Raw genomic sequence first — 15,462 nt, 5'->3', positions numbered from 1 at the left:
AGGCTTTGAAAAGCTGTTTCAGTAATGAGTCACAGTAATGTGAGCTGCTTGTCTGCATTGTGCTTTCCCAAACCTTCACCTGGCTTGTATCACTGTCCCCGTAAAGCCAACCCCCCGCCCAAGCCCACTGCTTCTATTCAATAAAGAACATTTATTTCTTGAATCCATTTACTTTATTTAACAAACATAAGGAAAGAGGGAGAACAGAAGGAAAAGGTCCCTTTGGGGAAAAGGGATTGTAAAGTTGGAATAGGAGAAACATTTTCAGCAGTGTAACATAATCTGGAATGTGGTGTTATCAGAGCTCTGTGAACGGGCACCTTCTGTTCCTTATACCCTCCCACTCCCCCACCCCCAAAAAGCGAAAGAGACAATGGACTTTTCACCCATGTCTCATGGAACACTTAGGGGAGGGTGATGCTGCGCCAGGCGATGCTGGCAGGCTGTCCACCAGGGTCTGCAGAGGGACTCTACCCTCCTGTTTCTGTTCCTGCAATTCAACCAGACGCCTCAACATGTCTGCTTGGTCCCTCATAATCCAAAGCATCTCATCCTGCGCCAAACACTCTTGCTCATTGGAAGCTTTCCTGCTCTCCATGTCTAACTTCTCAGACAGTGAAATCCTCCATGCTCTCAGCTCTGTGTCAGCTGTCCCGGAGGTGTTCATTATCTGTCCTCCTGCGTTCTGTTTCTCCTTCTAATCAGCGAAAGTCTGCTTTCAGGTGTGGATGACATGTCGAAGGACACATTTCCAGCTGTCAGTCAGGGGGAAAAAATAAAGGAGCCATTGTACATGAATAAAATGTTTCCTTAGGAAGGCCCTTTTCATTAAAAAAAAAACAACAAAACAACCCTTATTCCACTAGGTGCAAGCCATAACATAATCGGAATCCATAACCATTCACTGTGCCATTTTGCTGCTCCAGCTCTGGTGAGCGTGCCCCTCTGGGTCATGGGTGACTTTTAATGAAGTTTATGGCAGGCTCATGTCAGAAGTACAGGTAGATAGTTAAACAATAGCCCTTCCCCATATCACCACAGGAAGCCGTTTAGGAACGGGGTGGGGGTGAGGGGAAGTTTTCACTCCCAAATTGCGGAATCTCTCACGTGGGGCCCTAGTCCCCTATCAGCCACTTAAACTACTTGCCGGCTCATGCTGAGCAGAGTAAAGGCACATTAATGGCCGCATGGTCTGGCAATCCGGAATGTGGGGCTTGGGGTGGGTCTACATGCCCTTTTTCTTTTTCGTGTAAGAGCACTTTTAATGAGAACTTCCCCCGTGCCCCCTAGGCAACCCTATGTGATATCAGTCTCCTAAGGGTAGCAGAGACGGAAAGGAAGGAGATGCTGCAAGCATTTGGGTATAGACCTGGTCCTTATGCTGTGTACGCAATGATGCCAGCAGAATTAATTCAGGAGTTGCATGGGAAAGTGTCCTACCATGGTGGAAGATATAAGACTGCCCTGCCCAGAAACCTTCTGTAAAGGATTGCAGAGTGTCTCCATGAAAGGTTCCTAGAGATATCCATGGAGGATTCCTGGGCTATCCTAGGCCACGTAAACAGTCTTTTCTGGGGGCCACCCTCTGCATAGCTAGAGCGGCCTCTTGTAAGCAGAGAACCACAGCACCTCACTTTTTCTTCACAGTAAACATGCAATACCACCGAATGTGTGGGCCCACTAAAGTTTAACTGGACTTTCATTGTAACTGCATACTCACCAGAGGTGCCTTCCCCGGTATCACGGTCGGCCACCATGATGCCCTGTGACCCACAGGGGAGAATGGTTCCACCACTCGCCTGTCTCCCATTCTCCTCCCCCTCCTCTTCCTCATCCACCATATCATCCACCTCTGAGGTGTCCACGTTGCTTGTGGGGGTGCTGGTAGCATCACCCCCGAGAATCGCATACAGCTTGTTGTAGAACCAGCATGTGTGGGGTTCAGCACCAGAACGACTGTTTGCCTCCCTTGCCTTCTGGTACGCTTGGTGAAGTTTTTATTTTCACACAGCACTGTTGTGTGTCCCTCGTGTAGCCCTTCTCCCCCATTCCACGAGTGATCTGCATAGATGTCAGCGTTTCTTCTGCTGGATCGGAGCTCTGCCTGCACAGACTCTTATCCCCACACAGCAGCGAGATCCACCACCTCCTGTGCAGACCACGCTGAAGTAGGAAAACTGAAAACAAAAGCCAGCAGGGAAGGAGTCATATGCCCTTTGGCATTAAAGTGCTTCCCCATTGCATCTCATTTTCTACTGTCTTTCCCACCCCAACGTCCCTCCCCCAACACACACATTTCAGCTAGGGCTGTCAAGTGATTAAAAAAATAAATCGTGATTAAGTGCACTGTTAAACAATAATAGAATACCATTTATTTAAATATTTTTGGATGTTTTCTACATTTTCAAATATACTGATTTCAGTTACAACACAGAATACAAACTGCACAGTGCTCACTTTATATTTATTTTTATAACAAATATTTGCACTGTAAAAAGAAAACATAGTTTTTTTCAGTTCACCTCATATAAGTACTGTAGTGCAATCTCTTTATCATGAAAGTTGATCTTACAAATGTAGAATTATGTACAAAAAATAATTGCATTCAAAATAAAACAATGTAAAGCTTTAGAGCCTACAAGTCCATTCAGTCCTATTTCTTGTTCAGTCAATCGCTCAGACAAACAAGTTTGTTTACATTGGCAGGAGATAAGGCTGCCCGCTTCTTGTTTACAATGCCACCTGAAAGTGAGAATAGCGTTCACAGGGCACTGTTGTAGACGGTGTTGCAAGATATTTACATGCCAGATACGCTAAAGATTCATATGTTCCTTCATGCTTCAACCACCATTCCAGAGGACATGCTTCCATGCTGATGACAGGTTCTGCTCGATAACAATCCAAAGCAGTGCAGATCGATGCATGTTAATTTTCATCATTCTAGTCAGATGCCACCAGCAGAAGGTTGATTTTCTTTTTTGATGGTATGGGTTCTGTAGTTTCCGCATCAGAGTGTTGCTCTTTTGACTTCTGAAAGCATGCACCACACCTTGTCCCTTTCAGATTTTGGCAGGCACTTTAGATTCTTAAACCTTGGGTTGAGTGCTGTAGCTATCTTTTAGAAATTTTACATTGGTACCTTCTTTGCGTTTTGTCAAATCTGCAGTGAAAGTGTTCTTAAAACAAGCAACATGTGCTGAGTCATCATCCGAGACTGCTATAATATGAAATATATGGCAGAATGCGGGTAAAACAGCAGGAGCCATACTATTCTCCCCAAGGAGTTCAGTCAAAATTTAATTAACAAATTATTTTTTAATGAGTATCATCAACATGGATGCGTATCCTCTGGAATGGTGTCCGAAGCATGAAGGGGTATATGAATGTTTAGCATATCTGGCACGTAAATACCTTGCAACACCGGCTACAAAAGTGCTATGTGAATGCCTGTTCTCACTTTCAGGTGACATTGTAAATAAGACACCGGCAGCATTATCTCCTGTAAAGGAAAACAAACTTGTTTCTCTTACCAATTGGCTGAATAAGAAGTAGAACTGAGTGGAATTGTAGGCTCTAACGTTTTTATTCTTTAGTTTTAGAGTGCACTTATGTAACAAAAAAAATGTACATTTGTAAATTGCACTTTCACGATAAAGAGATGGCATTATGGTACTTGTATGAGGTGAATTGAAAAATACTATTTCTTTTGTTTGCCATTTTTACAGTGCAAATATTTGTAATAAAAATAATATAAAATGAGTACTATACACTTTATATTCTGTGTTGTAATTTAAATCAATATATTTGAAAATGTAGAAAAACAACCAAAAATAGGTAATAAATTTCAATGGCTATTTTATTGTTTAACAGTGCGATTAAAATAAGATTAATCGCAATTAATTTTTTTGAGTTAATTGCGTGAGTTAACTGCGATTAACTGACTGTCCTAATTTCAGCACAGCCAGCTTTCCTTAGCACTCCCCGCTTCCCCCATTTCATACAGAACCAGTTGCAATGTCAGCGCTTATCTAGCGCTCCCAGGCATGGCTTTGTCAATGGGGCCCCGCACAGCAGTCCAAGTTCCCCCTCTCCATAGACTCCTTTTTAAAGTATTTCAATAGGTGGGCCTGGCACAAGTACCCATCCAAAATCACCGCTGCCAAGAGGTTGATGGGGGGTCTTTGCAAAGGGCTTAATAACCCTCTGGTTGGCAGCTTCAGGCATCCATCTGACGTTCTTTAGTTCGGCTTTCCTTAGCAACGAAAGGGCTTTTAGTGCTCTCTAATAATGGGGTCTTTTCCTGCGGCTCTCAGAAAGCTTTCAGCCTGCTCCAGCTGCTGCCTCTCTTTATCCATCAGAAACAAAGTACAGCAGCCATGCTCTGCATTTCTTGTGCCTCTAATACAGTGGCTATTTCACCCTAAAAAGGGGGGCTGGCTTTGCAAGTCCCTACTTTCCTAAAGCTCCTTTGCAAGAAACGTGTTGTTCAAGATGGGCTTTTCTGCCTTGCCTGTCAACTGGCTACATTTGCGAGCCTATAACTGCTGCATTGTAGACATCTAGGTGCCCAAGGGGAAGCACATTCCTTGAGACCCTGATTCAGGGAAGCATCTAAATATGTACTGAAGTCCTATTGATTTAAGCACATGCTTCACTCCTCTACTGAATAAAGAAGCTTGCCTAAATCAGGATCTAAGAATCCCACAAACCTTACTCTCTTTCCCTCCCTCCCCATCCCTTTCCATACATAGTGACATGAATAATGTTCCTGGACTCATTCAATAAGTGTTAGTAGCACATCCATGGCACTGTTGTTTCAGCATTTAAATTCTACCAACAGCACTCAGAAGGGATTGTTCTCCCTTATTGCTTTTAGGGTTGATTATGGGCACACACACAAGTCTCTGTTTGAAAATGTGGGGCCTGATTTCCAGCTTCCTTTCCCCTCCACCCTCTCTGTTCCTCAGGCATAAATCTAAGGTCCTTAGCATGCCTGAGTGAGCAGAGCAAGAACTCTGCAAATTGTGAAAGATGGAGACTCTAGAAATGGAGCTGAAACCTTGAAAAACCAAACACACACGCAATTACACACACACACAAGTTGTGCAGCACTGAAGCCAAGAGTAACTTGCAGCAATAAAGGGAAAACTCCCCTTCCAGATATACACAGTGTGTCGAATTCTGCTCTTGTTAACACTGATGTAAATCCACTAGCTTCAGTAGAGTTACTCCAGATTGACCCTGGTTAACTCAGAGCAGAATTTGACCCTATATGGAGTATATATAGCTGGAGGTCAGCTTTTGTGTCATTTCACACTGCTCTCTAGCAGCGATAGACCAGTTTCCTTCAATGGGCAATGATAACTGTGCATTGTCGGTCATTTAGGAACAACTCATTTCTGATTACATTTTTTAAAAAGCAAATCAATGCAGTTACAATTACTGTCGTTGCAACTTTCCAAAATGATTGAAAGGTCAGGCCCACTGATAGCCAGTCACCCTTGTTTTCAACAGGAAGTGAGAAAAGTGCTCTGGAGAGAACGACGTTTCTTTCCCACTCACCCTCAGGATTTAGGGAGGTCTCTTCTCCCCGAACACTGCTTTGAACTCAGTCATGTTGAATTCAAGCAGTTCCAGTCGTAATCTCTCAGGGCTCTGGCAGGAGTTGCTTGGTGTTGAAGTGAGGGAATGGGGTCATGACAGTCTGATAAGTAATCTGGAGAAAAGCAGGCTCAACAGAACTACCATTAAGTGGATACATAATCGGTTAAACAACCGCAAACAAAGAGTAATTGTTAATGGAATGATGTCGGATTAGAGGGCGGTCTCAAGTGGGGTTCCACAGGGATCCGTTTTGGGTCCAGTGTTGTTTAACATCTTTATTAATGACCGGGATGTAGGAATAGAGAGCACGCTGATCAAGCTTGCAGATGACGCAGAGCTAGGTGGGGCTGCCAATACTTTGGGGGATAGAGCTAAAATTCAGAGGGATCTTGATAAATTGGAGAACTGGGCTATAGATAACAAAATGAAATTCAACAAAGACAAATGTAAGGTGCTACACTTAAAGAAGAAAAATCAAATACAAAATGGGGGGAAACTGGCTTGGCAGCTGCACTGCTGAGAAGGATCTGGGAGTTGTGGTGGATTATACCCTCAACATGAGTCAGGAATGCAGTACTGTTGCAAAAAAAGACAAATGCAATGTCAGGTTGCATTAAGAGAGGCATAGCATGCAAGTCATGGGAGATGATAGTACTGCTCTGCTAGGTGCTGGTTAGACCTCAGCTGGAGCACTGTATCCAATTTTGGTCACCAATGTATAGAAAGGATGTAGAGAAACTGGAAAGGATCCAGAGACAAACATGATCAAAGGGATGGAATGCAAGCCATATGAGCAAAGGCTGAAGGAACTGGGTATGTTTAGTTTGGAAAAAGAGGAGATTAAGGTGGGGGGTGGGGGAATGATAGCAGTCTTCAGATACTTGAAAGGCTGCCATAAAAAAGATGGAGAAAAGTTGTTCTCTCTTGCCACAGAGGGCAGGACAAGAAGCCATGGGTTCAAACTACAGCACAGCAGATTTGGATTAAATCTCAGGACAAACTTTCTAACTCTAACAACAGTAGGACAATGGAACAGATGCCTCGGGAGGTTGTGGAAACTTCTTCACTGCAGGTTTTCAAAAGGAGGCTGGAGAGCCATCTGTCTTGGACAGTTTAGATACAACAAGTCCTGCATCTTGGCAGGGGATTAGACTAGATGACCCCTGTGGTCCCCTTTAACCCTAACATTCTATGGCTTTGCCTCCACTTCAGAACTTCATGCCCACCTTGGGGTGGTTGGCATCCCAGGGCGTACGAGCAGAGGGCAGTATCTATGCTTACCAGAGCCTGCAACCATTCCTGGCTACAGTAGAGGGTGGGAGAGGTATGATAGTGGGGAATGCTCCTTTTATCCTTGTATACCCATGTCGGTACCAATTTAAAATTTGGCCCCAATCTAGGCCATTCAGTGAAATCCTTAACCAAATAGCATTTACCTGAAATAACAATATGCAATAGTGTGTAATTTAGTCCAGTGGGTCTCAGCCAGGGGTATGCATATTCCTGGGGTACTCAGAGGTCTTCCAGGGGCTACATCAACTCATCTAGGTATTTGCCTAGTTTTATAACAGGCTATCTAAAAATGCACTAGCAAAGTCAGTACTAACCATAATTTAACAGACAATGACTTGTTTATACTGCTCGATATACTAGACACTGAAATGTAAGTACAATATTTATATTCCAATTGATTGATTTTATAATTATATGGAAAAATGAGAAATAAGCAATTTTTCAGTAATGGTGTGCTGTGACATGTCTGTATTTTTATGTCTGATTTTGTAAGCAAGTAGTTTTTAAGTAAGGTGAAACTTGGGGTACACAAGACAAATCAGACTCCTGAAAGGGGTTCTGTAGTCTGGAAAGGTTGCAAACCAGTGCTCTAGTCTGTGTTGTTTCCCTCCTCCCCCATCCAGATCTACATACTGGTCATGGGCGGTGGGTACCATACACTGTGCCTCCCCAAATAGCCAGGCATGGCCCAGCCCACATTCCACCTCCAGTCCCCTCTCCTGCTTCCCGCTCTGCATGTGGCTCCAGTCCCACAGTGTTCACCCCACCTAGGGCTGGGGCCGGGGCCAGGGCCACGCCGCCTGCCCTCCCAGTGCTCCTGGGGGCTGGTGGCTGCACTGCAGGGGGGTTCTGGGTTCTAAGTTACTTAGGCCTATTTGAATATATTACCCATTGACTTCAACAGCAGCAGGACTGGGCCCATAATCCTGACTGCTATAGCTGTGTGAAGAACGAATAGTGTTTAGTTCATCTTCTTCCCCTTATCACATCAACTGGGGTCAGGTCTTTGTCCAAATGCATCTGCCACCTTCATTTGTCCAAGGCAGCACTAAGGTCCACCTACTTACCACCTTCTTTGCAATTCATCCCTCACTTCCTCAGTGTTCCTTAGGGTCTCTTCCCTACCACTCTCTCTTGCCATGCTGCCCTCACCAGGTACCCTTGGTTTATCCTCTGCGTGTGTCCAAACCTGCCAAGTCGCACTCCCGGGAGTTTGTCAGCAAGTTTACATGGTTTGAAAATGAAAGTGGCAGTTTGTTTACTATGACCTAAACATTGCAGTGGAAAGCGAGGCAGAGTGACATTAACGCCCATGTGACATTTTGTTGTAATTATCTATTGCCTTCCAATGGTTCATCGGTTACTTTGACATTGTGCTGCATTCATGTTACACCTGACTTTCGTATCAGTGTTTTGACTTTCCCCCATATTTAGCTCTGTTCCTGTGCCAAGGGAAGGCAATGAACAATTGTTTGCCCTTCTTCATCCATGCACACAGATTTTCGTATCTCCCATTAAAGTGATTCATCCTGCATATAACTTTCATTCCTTAAAAGACAATAAACAGTAAAAACACACTGGCATTGGGGCAATGTTTGTCATGTTTGGACAGAGACTAAGGACAGCAGTTGAGTCTTTATAGTGCTGAGCCACTTTATAAGCCTATACCCGAATGGAGCCAAGTTACCTGTGTTTGCACAAAGAGAGTTACTCCTTAGTACAGAGGGAACCCTGGGCAAGGAAATAAAGGAAGAATCACTTTCTGTACCTCTACCAAGTGCTGGTGTGTGCCTACCTCTCTAAGGCAGGGATCAAGGATCTATCTGAAGTGGAGGTATGTGGGATCTTGCTCATTGAGCCAATTATCCATCCCTCCTGCAGTAAAGGCTGCTTACCAATCCCTTCTTCACAAATTGATGATACTGGCAATGAGTCTGCCAAAACAAGGTCAATCATCAGTGATATGCATAGCTTGACTAAGATAAGCAGAAAAAGCCCCCAAGGCAACCCTTACCCCTACACACATGACGTACAGGCTGCCAAAGCTCCATGTCATAGATATAGCAATGCATCATAGCACAGAATTGCAGCTGGGAAGTGGAACAAAACACACACGGACATGATTGGATGCCTGCATAACCCCGGAGTCCAGCTGTCTCTGTGATCTTCTGTCCAGTGGTCACATTGCTGGACCAACGTCTGGCAAGGGAGAAAGAGGAGTTGGCATATGTCATTTGCTGACCTGCCACTGTTCCTCCTGCATTGGCTAGTGGCTTCCAACAGCTGAGAGCTGGCCACCTTCTCAAGATGCCTGCATGGCCATTTGATCCACCCGCTCTCAATCCCTCACATGCCCACTGTCTCTTCCACCCCTGGAGCTGGCCATGAGTGCAAGAGAGAGTACTTAAGGGAGTACTACACAGGCCATCATGTGATGTAGGATGGGCTTTGTTCTACAGAATAAGCCTGGAGGTACTACATGTGTGGGTTGCTCCTAGGGATGCACAGTACACACGCCTGCTTTACCGCGTACCAGAGTCAGGGATAAAATATGTAAGAATAAATATTGTGTTTGCTACTTACATCTACTAAGTCAATGGTTTTCAACCTTTTTTCATTTGTGGACTCCTAAAAAATTTCCAATAGAGGTGCAGACCCTTTGGAATCTTAGACGTAGTCAGTGGACCCCCAGGGTGTTCACAGATCACAGGTTAAAAAACACTATTCTATGGTAACAACAAACTTCCACGGACCCCTTAGACATAGTCCGCGGACCCTTGGGTTGACCACAAATTGAAAACCACTGTACTAAGTCAACACTAAATAGTTTTAAAACAGTTCATACTATTGTTCTCCATAAGGTGGCTTTTTACTGAATGTTCTATTCATTTTATGCAAATCAGGCTGATACTACACTTTTCCAAGTTATATTTAGCTTGGGTATTAATTTGGATGCTTAGAGCCAGCTCCTTAGCTAGTGTAATTCAACATAACTCTACTGACTGTAATAGAGCGTAGCTGACATATGCCAGCTCAGGGTCTGCTAGTTTTTCCTTTTATGATAATGGCCCTCTTCTGTATTTGCTAAAGTGAGTCTAACTAAAAAACAAGAATATCAGATAAAGTACAACCTCTAGGAAACTAAATGCAATCGTAACATCCCGCCACTGGGAGTGCACATTATCAAACACTCATACAACCGAAGAAGAAATCGACACTCTCCACTTTTGACACACACGTGAGCTCTTCATTCAAATTATTAAAACTCAAATGGTTCCAGCATCATTTGAAGTTGTTCCTCTGTATCTTTCTCTCTCCTCCCCTCTCCATCCAGAGCTTGAGGATGTCCTGCCATGCAGCTTAAGAGAGCTAACTACATTGCCTTTAAGACCAGCTTGTTTTGAAAAGACTAAGCCCAGCACTCGATACCCACCACATGCTGGATACCGCATACCCAGCATTATTGAGAGACTCACATCTCCTATCTCTTACTATGGTATGTTTCCCTGTTCAGGGGGGACTATACCTCCTGCTTGTTCCTCTTCCTTCCTACTGTCCCCTTTCCTTGCCCCCCAAAGAACACTCCTTGAAGACCCCACAGACGAGGACTCTGTTCCCTGCACTGGCTTTTCTACACAGGGGAACAGTCTTGTCTACTTTGCTTTTCAGTACTCTCCTAAAGCCTGATTCTCATTTACCCTAAGGCCCCTTTGCACCATTCTGGCAGTGTAAAAGGAAATTTAAGCTGCTTTGTGACTGTAATCTACACCCACCTCAAGTCCCCTTTACTGTGCCAAAGCACTGGAAAAGGGCCTTCTTGTAAATGAGAATCACACCCTTAGAGTTTTTATTGTGTCATTTTCTCCCTGGTAAAACTGCCTGGCTTTTGGGAATAAAGTTAAATATTCACCCTAGATCAAACCAGCCCTGTCTGTCAAGTTTATATTGAGTTGGAGTTTGGGCAATCAAGTGATATTTGCAAAGCTACTGTGTGCTTTTGCCATCTGACAATGTGCAGGTGCATGCGTGTGTTTAATCAGAATTTTTTCCACTGCGTGTGAGAACATAAAAAGACTGAAAAGAAGGTGGATCGATGTGGACAGGATTACACTGGAGGGTCTTTTTAATCGTTAGTAGTAATTCTTTATGTAGTAGGACATTAGCAATATTCTTGGGACCTCACATTAGCAGGGGTTACAGGTCCTTGTTTTCATATAACTTGGAACCACCCTTATTCAAAGAGCCCAGATCACTGTGTGGGGGAGGATATACTCTACATAGAGTTTACAATGGGACCGGCACTGCAAGGGCTCTGGAAAAATGATTGCAGAGAGGTCCCTTTTGCAACAGTCCCCATTCTACCTAGGGAGATGCCCTTGGTAGGAACAATTCATGGTAGGAAACCATCCAAGTAGTTTGGCACCCTAGGCATAATATTGTCTTTTTGCCCAGGTATAGTCTGCACCTCAAGGAAGTGCTCTGTGTCTTCCACAGATCTCGCTAGGTCACTATGCTATGGCTTGGCTGGAGAGTTCAATTTGGAGATAACCCCTTTTTGCATGGTCTGTGGATATTCTCCTCAGAAGAGTGTCAGCCTGTGGGACGGCCCTTTCAGGATACTGTTCTCAACCATTCAAACTGTCTTTCCAAAAAAAAAAAAAAAATTGGAAAGGGGTCAACCTTCCAATAACTTCAGATTCCTAAAGGAATACTTGCTGACAGCAAGCTCACGACACAGACAGGTTTGTTCATAATAGAGGATCAGATCTGTAGCTGTGCCTCGGCAGTGCAGAGGGGCCAGAAAGAAGCCAGATCCACACACAGCTGTCAGTGTAGGAAAACTCCCAAATGGCACAATGGCATGGCTGTAGCAGTCCTCTCCCCAAGTATATACAGCTGGCATAAAGCACCTTAGGGAGTTAGACAACCAGCATAGATCAGAGCAGACCCAAGACCTCTCTAACCTATACCAGGGCGGGACAGATCTACCCTGAGAATCAGGGAGTCTGAAACAGCTGCCCGACAGCACCCCCGTCGCTGAAGTTCAGCATAGCAGAGAATCTCAGGCATCTTTCTTTCAATCTCTGAATTGATCACATCAGAAATAGGATGAGAATGGAAAGGATTTTGATGCAGATCCTTTCCACTCTGCTTTTTATGGACTCCCCTGTCCAGCCATGCTCTAACAGAGCTTAGCAAAGTGCCAGTTTTTGTATCAACAAATTAAAATATGGGAAAATCTAAGTGATTGTGGGGAAATCACTCATGTATCTGTTCACTTTACTGATCTACAGCCAACTCCTGAGAGTTGAGGGTACACCCACTTAGTACCTTGCAGGTGTGGATCTATAAACAAGATCTTCCTTTGCCCTCACTGCATGCCTAGGGCTGCATTTGGGAATTGCTATAGGTTGAATTCCGCCCCCCCCCCCCCCCAGTTTCTCTTATGCATATAGTCTTGTCTACATACAAAACTTGCATTGACTTCTGGAATTGATTTTCAGTATGTTTGGACTCCACATATATAGTGATACTATATATCAATATACTTACACAACTGAACACACACAAGAAAGGAGCATATACCTGATTTATCTATATATATTCTAGTTCTGATGGGAACGCTTCATCAAAAAGAAGCATATTTACAGCCTGCTTTAAAAATGATCCGATGTTGGCTTAGTCTGGTTTCCTCTGGCAGTTTGTTCCACAGTCAAGCTCCCTCACCTAAGACCATTTTATCTGACGCAATATTTCATGCTGAGTTTTGTAAGCTGCATCATCATAGAGAAGACCAACTATCTGGGAGCAGGATCATGATAAAGCATTCCCACCATAACTGGGGTTATAAGAAGCCCCCAAGAAGAACTTTATAGAATCTAGGGACTTAGAGCAACTGAAAGCTCCTTGAAGTCCTCTGTGGCCTTGAAACGTGAATCTTATTTACTTGGTCACATCTTAGATATTACACTAACAGGCTCTATAGAAAACCTTAAAATAGATTACCTCTTTGGGCTATATACATGTGTTAGTTTTACATGTAAGATGGTGACTCCATCACGTCAATATGTCAGCACTAATAACGATAGTACTCTCTTCCCTGATACCATTGCTCTGAGGCTCTCAAAGCACATTCCAGACATTAGTTTAACCTTACACCCACGATGTGAAGAAGGGAAGCACAGTGTTACTACTTCCATTTTAAAGATGAAAGGTAGAGAGAGAGTGGGAGATTCTCCCAAGGTTACTCAGGACAGCCATAGATGAGTTGGAAATTAAACCCAGGTCTCTATACCCACTTTCCTTTACCTTAACCACAGAACCTTCCTTCTCTAAAACATGGCAAGTCAGAATGACAACAGAAGCTTGTCTATGACTGTAGCACAAAGGCACTGCTACCAATTTCTCCTCACTTCAGGCCCGTTAACCTCACAGTCCATAAGTAATTACAACAGCCCCCTCAAGGGCCCAAGGCCAGTTCAATCACTCCCTCAGCCCCCAGCCCTTCTTCCCAGAGCTAAGTCCCAATGCAAGGTGTCTCACAGGCTTTACCCAGCTGAAGCGTGGCCCTCTGGTTCTGGCTTTCAGGGCCAAACCCTCCTCTCAGTCAGGGTCTCTAACAATAGCCTCCTGCTTACTGCAGCTCCTCTCTGTCACAGCTCCCTTAATGACAGGGTCTTCCCTACCAAAGTCTTTCACACTCCCTGCAGTCTTTCAACCATTTCCTGAGTGACCCCAGCTTCTTGGCAGGCCTCCTGTCTCTAACAGCCTCAACTACTCTCTGCAGCTTCCTCCTGACTTCTATATTAGAATCACGCGAGTCCTCTCAGGTGTGTGTAGCTCAAGGCAAGCCACCTTGGGTATGTCTACACAGGGATAAAAGACCCGTGGCATGGCTGTGGCTGGCCTGGGTCAGCGGACTTAGGCTCATGGGGTCTGGGCTGTGAGACTCAAAATTGCTGTGTAGACATTCAGGCTCAGGCTGGAGCCCAAGCTCAGAGACCCTCCACCTTCACATGGCCCCAGAGCTTGGGCTCCAGCCCGAGAACTGAACATCTACACGGCAATTTTTCAGCCTGGAGCCCAAGTCAGCTGACTCAGGCCAGCCACGGGATTTTTAATCACTGTGTAGATGTACCACCTGTTACATTCACCCTAAGAACTGACGTAATTTGTTTAGAACACATCTGTGGGATCCATTCCATTGGATTTCCATTTCAAATGAGACATCTGTCTGGCATAGAAAGGATATATAAAGCATGTAAGTCATAGAATGGATAACGGCCAGTATTTTCAAAAGTGACTAGTTATTTTAGCAAAAAGAAAAGGAGTACTTGTGGCACCTTAGAGACTAACAAATTTATTTGAGCATAAGCTTTCGTGAGCTACAGCTCACTTCATCAGATGCATTCAGTGGAAAATACAGTGGGGAGATTTATATACATAGAGAACATGAAACAATGGGTGTTACCATGCACACTGTAACCAGAGTGATCACTTAAGGTGAGCTATTACCAGCGGGGGGGGGTGGTGGTGGGGGGATGGGGGACACCTTTTTGCAAATACAGACTAACACGGCTGCTACTCTGAAACTAGTTATTTTAGGTGCTTCAGTCCTTGGGTGCCCAACTTGAAACATCTTAAAGGGGCCTAATATTCACATAGCAAGTGTTCAGCACTTTATAAAAATCAGCTGTCTTGGGTCTAGTTGTTTTTGCAAATTTTAGCCAATGTATACAACTTTTGCCTTGTCATATATCTTGCCCACAGACCTCCAAGTATATTTTAACTGATAATATTTAATAACGCAACAATTGCTTTCTTTCTAAAAATTAGGTGTCTATTTTTTGCTAAACCACAGTGATTTGCCCAGGGTCACACAGGAAGTCTGTGGCACTGCAGGGAATTGCAGCTGGGTCTCCTAACACCTAAGGACAGGTTTCAGAGTAACAGCCGTGTTAGTCTGTCTTTGCAAAAAGAAAAGGAGTACTTGTGGCACCTTAGAGACTAACCAATTTATTTGAGCATGAGCTTTCGTGAGCTACAGCTCACTTCATCGGATGCATACCGTGGAAACTGCAGTAGACATTATATACACACAGAGACCATGAAACAATACCCCCTCCCACCCCACTGTCCTGCTGGTAATAGCTTATCTAAAGTGATCATCAAGTTGGGCCATTTCCAGCACAAATCCAGGTTTTCTCACCCTCCGCCCCCCCCCCCCCCAACTCACTCTCCTGCTGGTAATAGCCTATCCAAAGTGACCACTCTCTTCACAATGTGTATGATAATCAAGGTGGGCCATTTCCTGCACAAATCCAGGTTCTCTCACCCCCCTCCAAAAACCACACACACAAACTCACTCTCCTGCTGGTAATAGCCTATCCAAAGTGACCACTCTCTTCACAATGTGCATGATAATCAAGGTGGGCCATTTCCAGCATAAATCCAGGTTTTCTCACCCCCCCCCCCATACCCACACAAACTCACTCTCCTGCTGGTAATAGCTCATCCAAAGTGACCACTCTCCCTACAATGTGCATGGTAATCAAGGTGGGTCAT

The 15,462-nt window shown here is 44.3% G+C and overlaps 1 long non-coding RNA gene across 1 annotated transcript; it reads right to left on the bottom strand.

Moving 5' to 3' along the window:
• Positions 1 to 215: 215 nt before the first annotated feature.
• Positions 216 to 5,649, bottom strand: LOC125633430 (uncharacterized). Its single transcript, XR_007355600.2, has 3 exons — positions 5,563 to 5,649; positions 1,721 to 2,177; positions 216 to 755 (listed from the first exon to the last, which is right to left on the bottom strand). It is a non-coding gene; the product is annotated as an uncharacterized LOC125633430 (long non-coding RNA).
• Between the last annotated feature and the right edge of the window lie 9,813 nt (positions 5,650 to 15,462).

Source organism: Caretta caretta, chromosome 3, assembly GCF_965140235.1.
Source record: "Caretta caretta isolate rCarCar2 chromosome 3, rCarCar1.hap1, whole genome shotgun sequence".
Taxonomy (NCBI): domain Eukaryota; kingdom Metazoa; phylum Chordata; order Testudines; family Cheloniidae; genus Caretta; species Caretta caretta.
The sequence above is the reverse complement of the archived record's forward strand: the minus strand, read 5'-3'. Positions and strand labels throughout refer to the sequence as shown.